Raw genomic sequence first — 15,176 nt, forward strand, 5'->3', positions numbered from 1 at the left:
TCTTCATATATTTATATTTATTACAAAATAAAGTGCTGTCCTGTCCTTTGCGCCACTCCATGAAGGCATATAGGGGTGTGGAGTTAGGGCCCCACATTTTCTTTATCACGGCCGAAGGTGTAGGTGATGCGATCAACAACACGCCCCTAGCCGCCTTTACCCCCCAGAGTCTCCTCCATGTACTCACTTTAGACAATGCTGGTGGGTGCCGGAACCACTTCAACAGGTGGAAAAAAATCCGGTTCATCCCACCAATGATCGAACCCGAGTCTCTCGCATGGTAGTCAGACACCATAACGATTTTTTTGAAGGAATATTCCTATGCGGTAGGATCCCCCGTTATTCACATATTCCCAATTTTCACGTACGTTAATTTCTCTGTTTTCTGTATTCTCATTGGGACAAACGCAAACATCCATGTCCGAACCGAACTAGAACCCGGGACCCCTGGCATATAAATGGTTTGGATTGATTTGGCGTTTTAAGTCCATTTTATGCACAGTAAGACTAATCGGGACTGGACCTACAGTTTAAAGTGTGATCCGAACCACTATGTGCCTCTACCGGGTATCGAACCCGGAACCCCTTGATTCTCTGGCATATAGTGCGCTGTGATAACCACTCCGCCATGGAGTTCGACTGAACAGGTGTGATTCACATTTATGTTTAAATTACATTTAGGTTTATTATGGTTGTTGTACTTATGGAATGTCCATTGGAGGGGGTTCTAGAAACTGTATAGAAACAGCATGATTTTATACCATCTTCAATACCGGCTCCTCATTCGCTGCTCACGTATGTGTGTCTTTGTGTCCGCTAAAGGGATGCAGGGGGATCATCTCGACAATTTACAGGGGTCGAACAATATTTCCGTTTTACTAGTCTTTTATCTTCAAAATAAGCTTTGTACAAAACATGTTTTTTTTTAAAATATGGGACATCATTTCTTTAATAGTTGATGAAAAATTGCTGATTTAAGTTTGTATTCTGACAAAAAAAAAGTTTAAGGTCACTTTACGATCAGATCAGCTTCTGTGACTAGGCCTATAGATTAAAGTGAAATTTCACAGTCCCACCAGAAAACCTATTGAATGGAAGGATATAAGCAATACACACAAGAACTATCTCTGAGGCTCAATACTGTATAATTTCATAATTCATTTTTGTTTTGGAACTGATCAAGAGAATGAATTCAATATAGATTCTTCTGTATTTTAGTAACGATATTTGTTTGTTAATGCTACTTGAGAACGTATGCTGAAACCAAACAATATTTCTAACAAAAAATACAATCTTTCAACTGGCCTCGTGTTTTAATTGAGTGGTGTCGAAAGATTATGTGTGAGCTTCTAAACATTATCCACTTACAAAGTCTCACTGTATAGGCTTGTATAAGGTGTGCTTCTGTGCTTAGAGAAAGAGAGATATCGCTCACATAGAATATATTCTAACAAGGCTGTTGCGTTTAAAGGGTGTGTCAGAAATAAATAAATTTGTTGTACAATTTCAAGTGTTTATGAACCAGATAATGATAATATATGAGGGTCACTATTTATATTTTGAGCCTAACAATGAAAAAACAGGAATTTGGCATTGAAAACTGCTTTATTATTTTTCGAAGTATTCTCCTTTATGGTCAATACACTTTTGCATTCGTTCGAACCATTTGTCAAAGCAGTTTTTTTAATCTTCTTGAGACACCTCCATAATATGGTTTTTGAACGCATCAACGGCGTCTTCCGCCGACGAAAATCGTTGTCCACGCAATTTATTCTTGACATTCGGGAACAAGAAGATGTCATTGGGTGCCAAATCAGGACTGTACGGCGGATGACACATCAATTCGATTTTTTGACTGTTCATAAAGTCGGTTGTTAGACGAGATGTGTGACAGCTGACATTGTCTTGATGAAGAATGATCCGACGGCGTTTGTTTGTTTTCCGTATTTGACCGAAGACCTCTGGCAAACAAATTGCTGTGTACCATTCAGAGTTGACCGTTCTACGTTCCTCTAAAGGCACAGTTGCCACATGACCAGTTTTCCCGAAAAAACAGGCGACCATTTGTTTCGATGTGCTTCGAGAGCGAACAACTTTTGTTGGATTGGGTTCATCTTGAAACACCCATACAGTCGACTGCTGTTTACGTTCCGGCTCATATGCATATATCCATGATTCGTCACCTATTACAATCTTATATACGTCTTTTGAGTATTTGTTTGCACCAATTGACGCGAGCGTCTTTTTGAGTTTTTGTCAAATTGTGTGGGATCCAACGAGAACATACCTTTCTCACAGCTAAATGATCATGTAATATTTTATATATGCTGGTGGAACTAATGCCTATGGTTGCCTCAATCTCACAGTATGTCACATGACGATCTTGCAGTATTAGGTTTTGCACAGCATCAATGTTTTCTTGAACAACAACTGATTTTGGACGACCTTCGCGAATCTCGTCGGTGAGCGAATGGCGGCCACGATTAAATTCGTTATACCAGCGTTTCACAGTGGCAAAGGATGGGGCTTCATCGTCAAATGTGGAAGTAAGTTGATCGATGCAATCTTGTCTTGATAAACCACGTCGAAAATCGTAAAAAATCATCGCACGAAAATGTTCACGAGTTAATTCCATTTTATTGTTGTCGCGCAATCTCCAAGGCAACATAAACAACACAAATGAAGCTATTGACAAAACATTTGAAGTACGTTATGGTCAATAATGCCAGACGATTTCGTGCAAACGTCAAATCGCTCCTAACTTCAATCAGTGTTGCCAAGGCTCAAAATATAAATAGTGGCCTATGATTGTGCTTTATCAATGACATTTTAAACTTACCCCTTCAGTTCTCTCTGACACGATTACATAAACTGGCCAGAATGACGACTAGGGTCTTCCTGACTCGTTCGTTTGCCATTTGAGTGTTGTAATTCACTGTTGCATCAGTAACAATGGTGAGATCTGTCATATCTGCCATTTCAAGAAAATGGGCTCTCATTTACGGTACATCTTAAATGAATAGCAAAACATATGGTAACAGTTTCATACATCGGAGACACATTTCTTCAATTTTACACAAGAAACTACTTATGGAAATGAGTTTTTCCAAGGTTTACAACGTTCGTCGAGGTATTTTATTTCATCGTGGAATATATTTGACCAGGAAATCATGTATTTTTCAAGAGAAATATCTCACCAACGCACAATTGGCATTGCTTTCATTTTCTGGTCCTACGACAACCGGATGCTGCTTACGTTTGATGACGTAAGTGCATGTCAGTGTTTCAACTCCCCCTTTTTTTACTATGCTTGCCTAACAACCAGACCTAACTTAACCTTATCGGAAATGGTTCGTGGGGCTATCCGTGAATGGTTCGTGGGGTTATCGGTCAGCTACCATGCATAATGGTTCGTGGGGCTATCCGTGAATGGTTTGTGGGGCTATCCATCAGCTACCCGGGCTATCTGTCAGCTACTCGTGCATAATGTATAATTTCCACCAGTAACGAACACGATAGTAGGTATTTTTCGGTGAAGAAGGTCGAAACACTGCATACCCACAACGTGAGTCAAGATATGCCCGCCATGTTGTGTGTTCTGGAAGCGAAGAAATGAATAAAAATAAGCACTCAGAATGTGAAAAATTGCGTTTGTTTTCGTGTAAAAAGCATATTGGCACCTTGAACTATGTTCCGCAATATACAATTGGTAAGTACGAACCATGCGAAACACAAAATATGCGAATTTAATGTGTCTCCGATCTATGAAACTGGTACCAAACATATTACTTCTTTCAAAATTTTGAGAAATGCTTCACAGCACCAACTGACAATGGCAGAACTGTCAGCAATAGGAAGGAATTCTTCTCCTAGAAGCTTATTGTTTAATTTATTTTTGGACCTAACAGCTTTTAGTCCGTTTTTTGTCCATTATAATACGGATATACCCAGGAGCTTATCTTCCCGCTTCTGGGAAATTCAATCCCCTTCCGAGGTGTGTATATGGCTTTGGAATCCAGATCTACCAAACGAAAGCTGAAACATATGATAAATCTTGACATTACTGGCACGTGGCAGGAACCTACCAACTGCCCACCGACAGGAGACAAATTCAGTACAACAACTTTCTCTTTCCCTCTTCATCTATTGAGTGCAGGAATTAATGTATCAAAGGATGGGCTTTTATATTGCAGCAGAAACTGAATTCCGGCTCACTTTAAGTCCTAAATTGTCAATAATTTACGACACTTACATAGCAATTTAAGTATCGCAAAAACTGTAAAAATAACTGTTAAATCGTTACTTCTATCATAAAAAGTAACTCTGTTACAGTTACAGTTGCTTTGCAACTACTTAAAGTTATATTTTCTCAAGGAAAGGAACTGTTACTTGTAACTAGGTACTTTCAAACACTGCTAAAATGGAAATCAAAAATATATATTTTCCCTTCCACCTAATTCAAAGATTACGTGAATTCAATCGAAATTGTACCAAATATCTACAGCTGATTGTGAACGCGGGTTCAGTGCCTTGAATGTTACCTTTACATCGCCGTAAATCAATTTTGGTGATACCTTGCTGTTGTTCTTTTTCATGAGATACCTTTTTAAACTTTTGTTTTCAAAGTTATTCGAAGACAGAATTGGTTATCGGGGGATATTTTAAGGGAGGTTTCACTTATCACGTTGGGTTTTCTCGACATTTGCACTGCATTCATTTTATTTTTATTTTATTTTATGGCAGTCATTTTGGAAAGTATCCACATTATTCTAAGGAAACAAAATATCGGAAAGTTATGAGAATTTTGGAAGAACTTATATGCTCTTATGATAATCTCTGTTGCAATATGTCATTCAAGCTGTATTTTCTGAAGCGCGTTTCAATTTCTTCCCTAAAGATTTTGCTGCCCTGGAAGATTGTGTCGCCCCAGTCGCATCTCGCCGTGTTTCTATTTGTAAGCAGCAGCGCAACATCTGCGCGTACATTATCTGTGCCACGCACGGAATTCGAACATTCTGGAATTAATCTGTAGTCTTTTTAGATATCAAAATGAATCATTTTGTGATATTTTTGAGCATTGGAGAAATATATTAAGAAGGTATGTAATTTACAACTTTGATAATTTTATTTAAATATTGTAAAAGCTTAAATTACATGATGTAATTATGCAGATACATGGATACGTGTAAATATCGACCAAGTTTCCTTGGCATTTTGTCAACAACCGTTCGGTATAAAAAGGGACCAGATTTCTACATTTTTGATCTTTCTTACCCGGTTGCCGTGAGACTGGCATCACAGGTTAACCTCGTAGGGAGGACTAGCCGTACCATAAATGGGAGAATCGGCTTATACCTTGGGCTAGTTCCTCATAAATCTCTACTTTCGAGCCAGGTTCTTGCGATACCATCAAACCGTGATTAATGTTGGAAGGGTTGCCCTGTTACAGATATGTTAACAGATCTGCATCTGTCAACCAGATACATAGGATTGCCAGTGAATAAGTTTTATTATAATTGTGCATAAAGGACATTAAATCAAACTTTATTGGAAGAAAATTCCATAACCTTTCATTTCTAGCTAAAGGAAAGGTACAAATTCTACACGAGTGACCAGTCAGGGCCTGGTCATCCGTTACCCTCTAATCTCAACTCTGAAGTCCGATTTGGGTAACCTAGCTGTGACTTTTCACAGGCCCTAGAGGACCAGCGAAGGTGCCTGTCAAGATGAATACGTGGAGCGGTTCCACAAATACATTTTTGCTATCGAACAGTGATACAAATGCATGTAGAATTTTCCAATGATACCAGATATCTGTTGGACATTGCAGACAGACCCACTAGAGGTTTCTTTCAAGCGGCAGTCAAAGAGTGTAAACGAAGATGCCATATGATACATGTAGAACAGAAATGTCGATTTATCTTGTAGAACCAACACCATTTTTTGATTCAGCAGCCCAAAATCTACAAAGAAAATCAACTAACGTAAGTGTTTTGTTTTGTAATAAACAAAAAGTTAAAATGTATATATCAGTGTAGTCAGCTATTGATTTTGTCGTTGAACGTAATACGTATGTTCGTGCTCAGCTGTGAACCTTTGGCTACGATATTTACTTAGACATTCTGACTTCAATTGTACTTTGATTAGAGATAGTAGTTTTCTCGTATGACGTGTAGATTGAATCGAAAACTATAAATTGCCGATTGTCATCTATTTCGTCTTTTGGCAGACTCGTAAGCCATAAAGATGGATTTAAACAGAGATAATTATGTCACAGCATATGCCATTGTATTTGAAACTGTTTATCGACAATGCAAGCAACATGTGTGTCAGAAGGGCTTCTAATGGTCTCACTAGGCAGGGAGGTAACTCACGAACTGGAAGTTGTTTTTGAAGGTATGCGTGCATCATTTTCAAAGTTGGTGAGGATAGGTTGATTGCGATTAAGGTATGGGTACGTCAATACTGAGGCCAGGCCTATACACAAAGGGGGGCACGGGGGCCATGTCCCCCTCGAACCATAAAATGTTGTAATATGAACCTATAAAAACCTACGTAAAACACATTGACAATTTTTAAGATTTTGTAAGAATTTCGATTTTGTCCTTGCCTAAATGAATGTGCTGTTTGTGGAGAGAGCTCTAGATGGTTGCAGTCTGCAACATTTGGTAATTTTGGTTTTATAATCATTGTTGCAAGTCTACAGTTGACCCAATTTACCCGGGACAATACGTTCTTTCTAATGGTGTTCCGACTTTATTCGAACTGCAGTCGCCAGGGAAAAGTGACTGGGTGGGGGGGGGAGGGAGGCGACAAAATATATTTTTGGGGGGGCAGTCACATTAAAACGCCCGAAAACACTATATATATTTTTTCTAATTATTGCGAATAAACGTAGGATGTCCGATACTGTAAGACATCCTACGTTTATTGGCAATAATTAAAAAAATTAGTAAGCGGAATGTAAGTTGAAAGCAAGAGTATGGTTCTTCAAGACATTCTTTATTATGAACAGGGAATCACTGATGAAGAGTGGGAATCAAATTACAAATGAGATTACAAGCAAAAAAAGTAACATTTGAAGAATACCAAAAATTGTCGTCCAGTACCGGATAGGCAATGTGTTAGCTTATAGATTAATCGAAATCATAAATTAAAAATCACCGACCACCTAAATGCATTGGCAAGGCACTTGCCTATAGTTCAGCATCATTCTTGCAATGTTCGCAAGTAAAATACAAGATGCTTTCCTCATGTGCACATTGGACGTGGGCCCAACACACATTAAATGTCTCGCAAGAAATGATGCATTCTGTTGTTTCTTTTTTATCGCAACTGAAGTCCAGGTGTTTTGTCTTCTTCATAGGTGGCATGTAGTCTTCATTCTCCTCTGCTCCCCTTGTAGACGTGCGTGGTGTGTTTCCTCGTTTCGTCTTTCCAGTGCCCTGCATGTCTCGTTCATTTCGTCTATTCTGGGCTTTCATTTTCTTCTTCTTCACAGATCAGTGAGCGAGAGTCATGGTTCAGAGGCTGTAGAGTTGCTATTGCTCTGTGCTGAGTGTGTTGATGTGACAACTGTCATATCATTCGCCTCTGGCGTTCCTCAGAGGGGAGGAAATCCAAATCGACAAATACTCCTGAGTTGCTAGGAAAAGGACCTGTACAGCAAATAGCTGACTGTGAAAGTTCCATTCTGCTAATGGAAGAGAAGGCGGTATTAACAAGCCCAGCAACATCTTTCTGTATGATTGGATTTGAACTTTTCTCTTTCCGGTACTGGAAGACTCTTTGTCCGGTACTGTACGATCGCCACATGATAGCACCTTGTCCAATTTTACATTGTGTTCAGATGCTATCGTGATTTTTTTATCAGCTATCACGAACTAGACGCCCATATGAACACTTTAGTATAAACCAATATCTCCTCCTTATCTCGAACTGGAAAATACATTCGTGAAAATAACTTTCCACACTCGCTTCTCCTACGAACTGCTTCAACCTCTCCCCTTTCCCACGACACTCTACACAGACTTGCGTGCCCAAACTATGTTAAACAGTGATACATACACGTCGTACTTGTACCTGGCAACTGTATGGTGTTTTGTGTTTGTCCTTTATTCAGAGTGGACGTTTACTTCCTAAATTTACTTCTTGATTACGAGTTTCTCTCCATATGATTAGCTTTTATAAAGCCATTAATTATTTTATGCGTGGGAACTGGCGCAAGTTGCGTTGTTTCTAGTGGCCTATTTCAGTATTAGAAGACATTCATAATTTTATAATTCATCGTCTTTCTTGAGATGAAACTACTGATATAAATATACAAGTCATAAGGTAATACAGGGCTTTTTACTGTCAAGTCGTCCGTGAAGCGGCGGCTAGAGCGCCCGGCAATGATAGCGCATCTGCCGGCATTTACAACCACAGCAGTACGCTGACCTTGACACTGGATGCGTCAGTGCTTCAGTATACCGATAACTGGTGTCCAGTTTCTGCATTTTTACAGTGCAATTTAAAACAACGAATTTTTATATAGGATTCTTACATCATTACGAATTCTTGTAGGAAAGTTGGAAGGCGTTTTGCAGCAGAATTCCCAGATATTCCTGTTCCACACACATACAGTATTCGAAAACTCGTGAACAAATTTAGGGAAACGGTCTGTTCTTGATAAGAAGCGAAGGGAGAAACTGCGTGTGCTTACAGGGAAGAAACTAGACGATGTTGGAGCACGATTAGAACATACACCTCACAAATCCCTCCGGCACCTTGCACAAGCAACAGACATTTTCATGACGTCTTCGTGGCGAGCTACCAAGCTCTTAAACCTGCAGCATACACTAGAAGAATTGAAAGAAAACATCAGGAGACAAATTGTAGCAATTTCGAAAGAGGAACTGATAAGTGTTAGTAAAAATTTCCTTTAAAAAATGCCATAAATGTCTGGAGGCAGGAGGACAACATTTCCAACTGCTCTTGTATCAAGGTACGTGCTCATTTTAATTGTAACAAGTAGTATAGTGTCCCGGTTCTGAACCCGAAAATGGGGCTCGGTGGGGCTCGCAGTGTTGTCAATGCTTTACTTGAAAAAATCACTAAGGTTTTTGGTCTAACCTAACCTAAAAAGCAAAGGAACTGCCAATTTTGCTTGAGAGTTCACAAACCGGAAGTGGGGCTCGTGGGGCTCGCAGTGTTGCCAACTTCTTACTCGAAAAAATCACCAAGGTTTTTCTTGGTCTAACCTAACCTAAAGCAAGGAGCTGGCAATCTTGCTTGAGAGTTCTGCAACCGGAAGTGGGGCTCGCAGTGTTGTTAACATCTTACTCGAAAAAAAATCACCAAGGTTTTTGTCTTGGTCTAACCTAACCTAAAGCAAGGAGCTGGCAATTTTGCTTGAGGCTTGTTTTACAGTGCATAAAGCAATTTTTGGTAACCTATACATACTGGGCAAGGAGAGCCGGCACTGCCGTAAAAGAGAGAGATGGGTGGATGGTAATATAGTATGTGTGTGCGTGTGTGTGTATAATATGTAGTATTATTAACTAGAGAGTGTTGGCAAACCGCCTACAACTAAAAAAAATAGAGATGCCAACGTTGCTGTAAGATAAAGAGAGAGAGACCTATAGCTGGCAACAGTAACAAGCGAATGCATCTTATTGTAATTTTCGAAGTCCCCGGGGGACCAAATGTTTATATATTGTGATTTTTGTAAACCTCTCTCGGGGGAATGATGTGCCACACACGCGTGCGTGCCTCTTATTATTTCTGTATTGTGACGCAAACAAACAAATAATAATTGTTGTTTTTTAGGATACCTGGCCTCTATAACCTTGCCAGGAGTGCGTGGTGGGGTGGGTGAAGTCAGATTCAAAGAGAATGCTACGTGATTATTTTGATTCAATAGCTTCGTCTAGTTCGCTGCATTTTTTGACTGCACTCACGCGTCTAGTTGGTTACACGGTGCAACTTATCTTGTTGATTTTGGGTGTTATGTAGTGTATTTGGTGTCTGCACCACGTCTTGGAGAGGTGTAATATGTGGTGTGGTGTATGACCACGTGGTGAGTGGTTAACTAATCAAATGAATGTTTAAAGCAGTAGACAGGTATTTGTTGAATTTTTTGAACTTGAATACTGCTATTCGTCTACTTGGTTGAACGTTATTTTTTTTCACCAGCCTGACACTGGGATACACCTGCACTGCAAAAAAGTGCAGCGTACTAGACGAGGATATTAAATTGCTCTGTTGTAAATGAGATGCATGATGTTTTCTCGTAAGTTGTTAATATGAATTGATGTTACTGTGAAGAAACTGAAGGCAGAATAATGCCAACGCTATCTGGACTCGCTTAGTTAATTCAAGATAGTTGCGACAAACGTAAACGGGCTGTGCAGGACTTGGAAAATTTTTTCGATTGATGAAAATTTGGTTCTATGATGATGACCTATACTAAATTTTTGGTATGGGAGGACGGAGGATACCGAGACTCGACTAACACACTAAACCCCAGACCTCTCTATGGCTACATGTTCGGAAGTTACGAGTGATTAAAAGTTTTGGGTGGGTGTGTGCAAACATCTCTTACTCTTAAACTCAGGACCACCAAACTTTGGCATACATTGGTCAACCATAATAACCTATGTTTATTTTGTTAGGAGCCAATGCTAGCGCATGTCTCTACGATGATCCTATCGAAAAGAAATTGACAATTGGCCCACTCTTGACCTCCAAATTTCGTACACGTACTCTACATCACCAAATCGACAAGGGGGTCGACCCTATCTTCTGCACAATTCTGACGTGTACGTTCTGTTTCGCGAAGAGACGACAATCTTCCACAGCTGTTTGTATTATATTACATCAGATATTATATTGCATGAGTGAGTTGGCTGTGTGTATAAAAACTAGTTTCAGACATGGACGCGAATATAATGCCATGATAATTAGCTGCTGTCCAAAGTTATTGCATAACTTAAAATATTTATATATAAAAAAGGATATTTATTGTACTGTGCTTTCTAGCGAAGGTATTATTGTAAACGATATTGTTTGTAAATGTGGAAAGTTAGAAGCTCAGTCCCCGGCCTATCAATGATAAAAAATTTCATCACGGACAACAACCAAAAAAAGGGTGTGCACGTCACAAAAGCATTGTCATATGGACTGACGATTATTATTTTTTTTAAAAAAAAAACAGACCTAGTTACGATGGGTTATAACCTGTGCTGTCTTGCAATTGTTTTTGCTTATTTCAATGTCAGCGAGCGTGATATGAAACATGCATGCGAAGAAGGGAGGGAGATCATAACAAAATAATTCACACTTCGATTTTATTACTTTTGCTAGTCATGTTTCACCTCCTATCTAGAAGGATACTGGATGCTATTTTTATTTGAAGATGGCTAAAAGCAAGGGAAGGAGAGAAATGTTATTTTTTATTTTTTTGCCTGTGTGTGACGAAAATAGTTTTACATGCATACGGCTGTATCGTGATCTGCTTGAATTATTATTACGTCTGTGAGTTTTCAGTATTGCTGAATATATTTACATATCAACTAACGGTTATGAATTGCGTAGAAATTGGCTTTTGTTAACGGTCCAGTGGCGAAGTTGGAAACAGAGAGCGGTCACATCAGACAGGTGCTCCTGGTATCTAAATAATGCCCCCTCTTACAGAAAAAAAATGGAGTGTTAGAAAGGAAAGATGTTATACCCGAATGAACGGGGAGTCTCGAGCATCTTCCAATCCTCATCTTCGCGTTCAGCTAACGAGGAAAAAAAAGAAATTTTACATATGGGGGACTCAACAGCTGCTGTACGGTATTGTCCATGGATGTTAAAACTTTTGTTTTTTTTCTGAATAGACGGACATATCAGTGTTGCAATCTCCAGATGAGACCGGAGCTTATTATTATTATTATTATTATTTTGGACAAGGGGGATCAGATCAATGTATGGACTAAAACTTTTTTTTACATCAAAATAAAACAGAGGATTTTTTACTCCACTGCTTACTTATTATTGTAAAGAATGAGGTGCCGCGTCTTATTGTATAGTCTTCCAACAGCACACCTCGGGGCATAAATTTCTGCTTCTTCATGTATGCAAAATGCACTTAACTTCTGTTGTGAAGCGAATGGAGAGTTTGTTTTTGCTGCTGTGATTAAATACTAAACCAAAATCTTATTACATAATTTTGAAGTATATTTGTTAATACGATCTATATTATATGTCCTCCTCCGTAGTTGAGCGGGTTAAGGCGTTCACTCGTCTTGAGATTGTTCGCTGCGGGACGGCGTAGGTTCGAATCCGGCTCTGGTTGGAATTTATTCGGCCTACGTATAGGGCCGGTGGCAACCCACCATTGTGAGGAAATTGGGAAGCTCCGAGTGAGTGAGCGTAACCTGGTCAAGAAGACCTACAATAACGGCTGGGGGTTCGTCGGGCTGATCACTCGTCACCCCAACACTGGTCTGAGACCTCCACGCTATAACAGGTGACGGCGGAACAGTGTGGGAGGGAGACCAGCAGTCGGTAGGTAAGCCAAGGCCTGCCATGGTGCTGTAGAGCTGTAGGGTTATGTTATCTATATTATATTATTGCTATAGGTGGTTCATATTATGCGCAGGAGAATTTTTAAAAAATGTTTTGTTTTTCGAACCTGTGACCTGCAGATTTGCTTTTGCTGGCAACAGAAACAGAAAATGGCACTATGTTATTCTATACTGATACAGGTGTACTGTAATCATAACAATTTTCTAGTAACAAAACAACAACTATGTCGGAAAGAAATGGTGGGGGGGGGGGCTTGTTTGTGTGGGATCTTATTAACTACTTCACATCTGTACCTGCACAACTCATCGACTACAAAGCAACAATGTTAGGAAGTGTGTGCATGGTCCCAAAAATACAAATTTAAAATTACTAATGAGACATGAACTTTTTTTACTGGTGTATATTTGAATATGCGAAAATGAGGTACTTTGAATAACCACAAAAAAGCTTGCAACGGTATAGAGAAGGGTCATAACTTCAAACTTTAGACGATTTTTTGTTATTTTTTGTTTATTGAAAAGTATGCAGAAGCAGTGTTGGAAGCAGTTTGAAGACTGAAACGGCTATGGAAGGACACTTATTATAATGTTAATATTTCAGTATAATGTTTTCAGAATTGCTTTTCGATAATGTTCGGTACTTAATTTAATCAATTGTTAGACAAAACACATATTCGAATTCAAGGACGGAAAATATGAACAGCGAATGAATGCTTTAGAGTAGATGTGATATTTAAAGGAGGTGATTATTTTTTTACTTTTTCAATTCAAAACAAAAATTCATGAATATTATTATCATTGAATGGTTGGTTAGGTGCTCGGTTTATCTTGTTCCTCCGAACGAAAGATGGAATGTATACAAGCCTGTGCCTCCTAAGTTTATCGCGGCTATGAGGATGAATCGCGAAATGAAACGAACTGGAAACTTTCAATATATATATATTTTTATAACATACTTCACTAAGGAGGTCAAATGACAAGTTGGATTGCTATTTTTTTTATAATTTGTTAAATTTTATTACGAACGAGGAAAGAATGCATGGCACTTAATGCTGTAATGTTATTGATTAGATCATCGTTTATCTTGTCCGCATCGATTAATCTTCTTATGTTTTTTTTTTGTTTTTTCGTCGCGTCCATCTCTTCTGTTATCACAATCGAGACTTCTAGATTATTATTTTTTCTTTCTGCAATTTTAGAAATGTAATTTTTCACGATCATCCAGCGAACGCCTGAGACATTTCAGCAAAATGTCGATTATTCAATGCGTGTTATTCTAAAGAATGAAGAGATCTGAACCAGTTAATGGATGGGGTGATGTAAACTACTCATCATTCATTTTTTTGATGAGACCACTCGTCATTGACATGACGAGTTATTGCTTGGCATGCGAAAGGTGCAAATTACACAAAGGAATTAAACTACTGAAAAGACAATGGACACTCGTTGTGTTTTGTGAACCGTTGAACCTGTATTATGGCTGGGTGTAGGATAATTACCTGTCTAACTGAAGTCTCTTAGCTGAATGAAAATAGCGAAGTCCTCTGTAAGCTTTTTTTCTTATCCTGACCAAAGCATGCTTCCACTATCGACCTCCTGCCTTGCTGACCACCTTCCTCTACCAACTCAATTCCCAAAGTCCGGTCCCTTCCCACCTTGTCTCACCTCTATATTCACTGGCCATCGAGCTCTTCCTCGATGCCGAATCGCCGAATCGTGTTTATTATAATTGCTACCATGCAAACCGCTGACACCATAACCAGAAGTGTTACCTGTTCCTGAAAGCTCAGGAAGTTTGCATGGCACAACACAACGCATTGTAAACATGCCTAAGAGGCTTGAGACAGCTGAGAAAAACAAGTGAATGCCCTGGTCAACATGAAGCGTTCAGAGAGACTTAATAAAATAAACATACAATCTTAGGGATTGATACGAATGGATGTTGTAAGGTTCCATGTTTTTTTTTTCACTATCTCTTGTTTGGTCGATTTTGAATTTGGGAGTTATTTTTTTTTATTTTGCTTTTCGCGACATGTTCGACTAATCGTGACAATACGTTTCAACCTTTCTGCATAAACGTTGAAACGTTTCAACGTTTATGCAGAAAGGTTGAAACGTATTGTCACGATTAGTCGAACATGTCGCGAAAAGCAAAATAAAAAAAAATAACTCCCAAATTCAAAATCGACCAAACAAGAGATAGTGAAAAAAAAAACATGAAACCTTACAACATCCATTCGTATCAATCCCTAAGATTGTATGTTTATTTTATTAAGTCTCTCTGAACGCTTCATGTTGACCAGGGCATTCACTTGTTTTTCTCAGCTGTCTCAAGCCTCTTAGGCATGTTTACAATGCGTTGTGTTGTGCCATGCAAACTTCCTGAGCTTTCAGGAACAGGTAACACTTCTGGTTATGGTGTCAGCGGTTTGCATGGTAGCAATTATAATAAACACGATTCGGCGATTCGGCATCGAGGAAGAGCTCGATGGCCAGTGAATATAGAGGTGAGACAAGGTGGGAAGGGACCGGACTTTGGGAATTGAGTTGGTAGAGGAAGGTGGTCAGCAAGGCAGGAGGTCGATAGTGGAAGCATGCTTTGGTCAGGATAAGAAAAAAAGC

This window comes from Lepisma saccharinum, chromosome 9 (genome assembly GCF_977018435.1).
Source record: "Lepisma saccharinum chromosome 9, izLepSacc3.1, whole genome shotgun sequence".
NCBI classification, from domain to species: Eukaryota; Metazoa; Arthropoda; class Insecta; order Zygentoma; family Lepismatidae; genus Lepisma; species Lepisma saccharinum.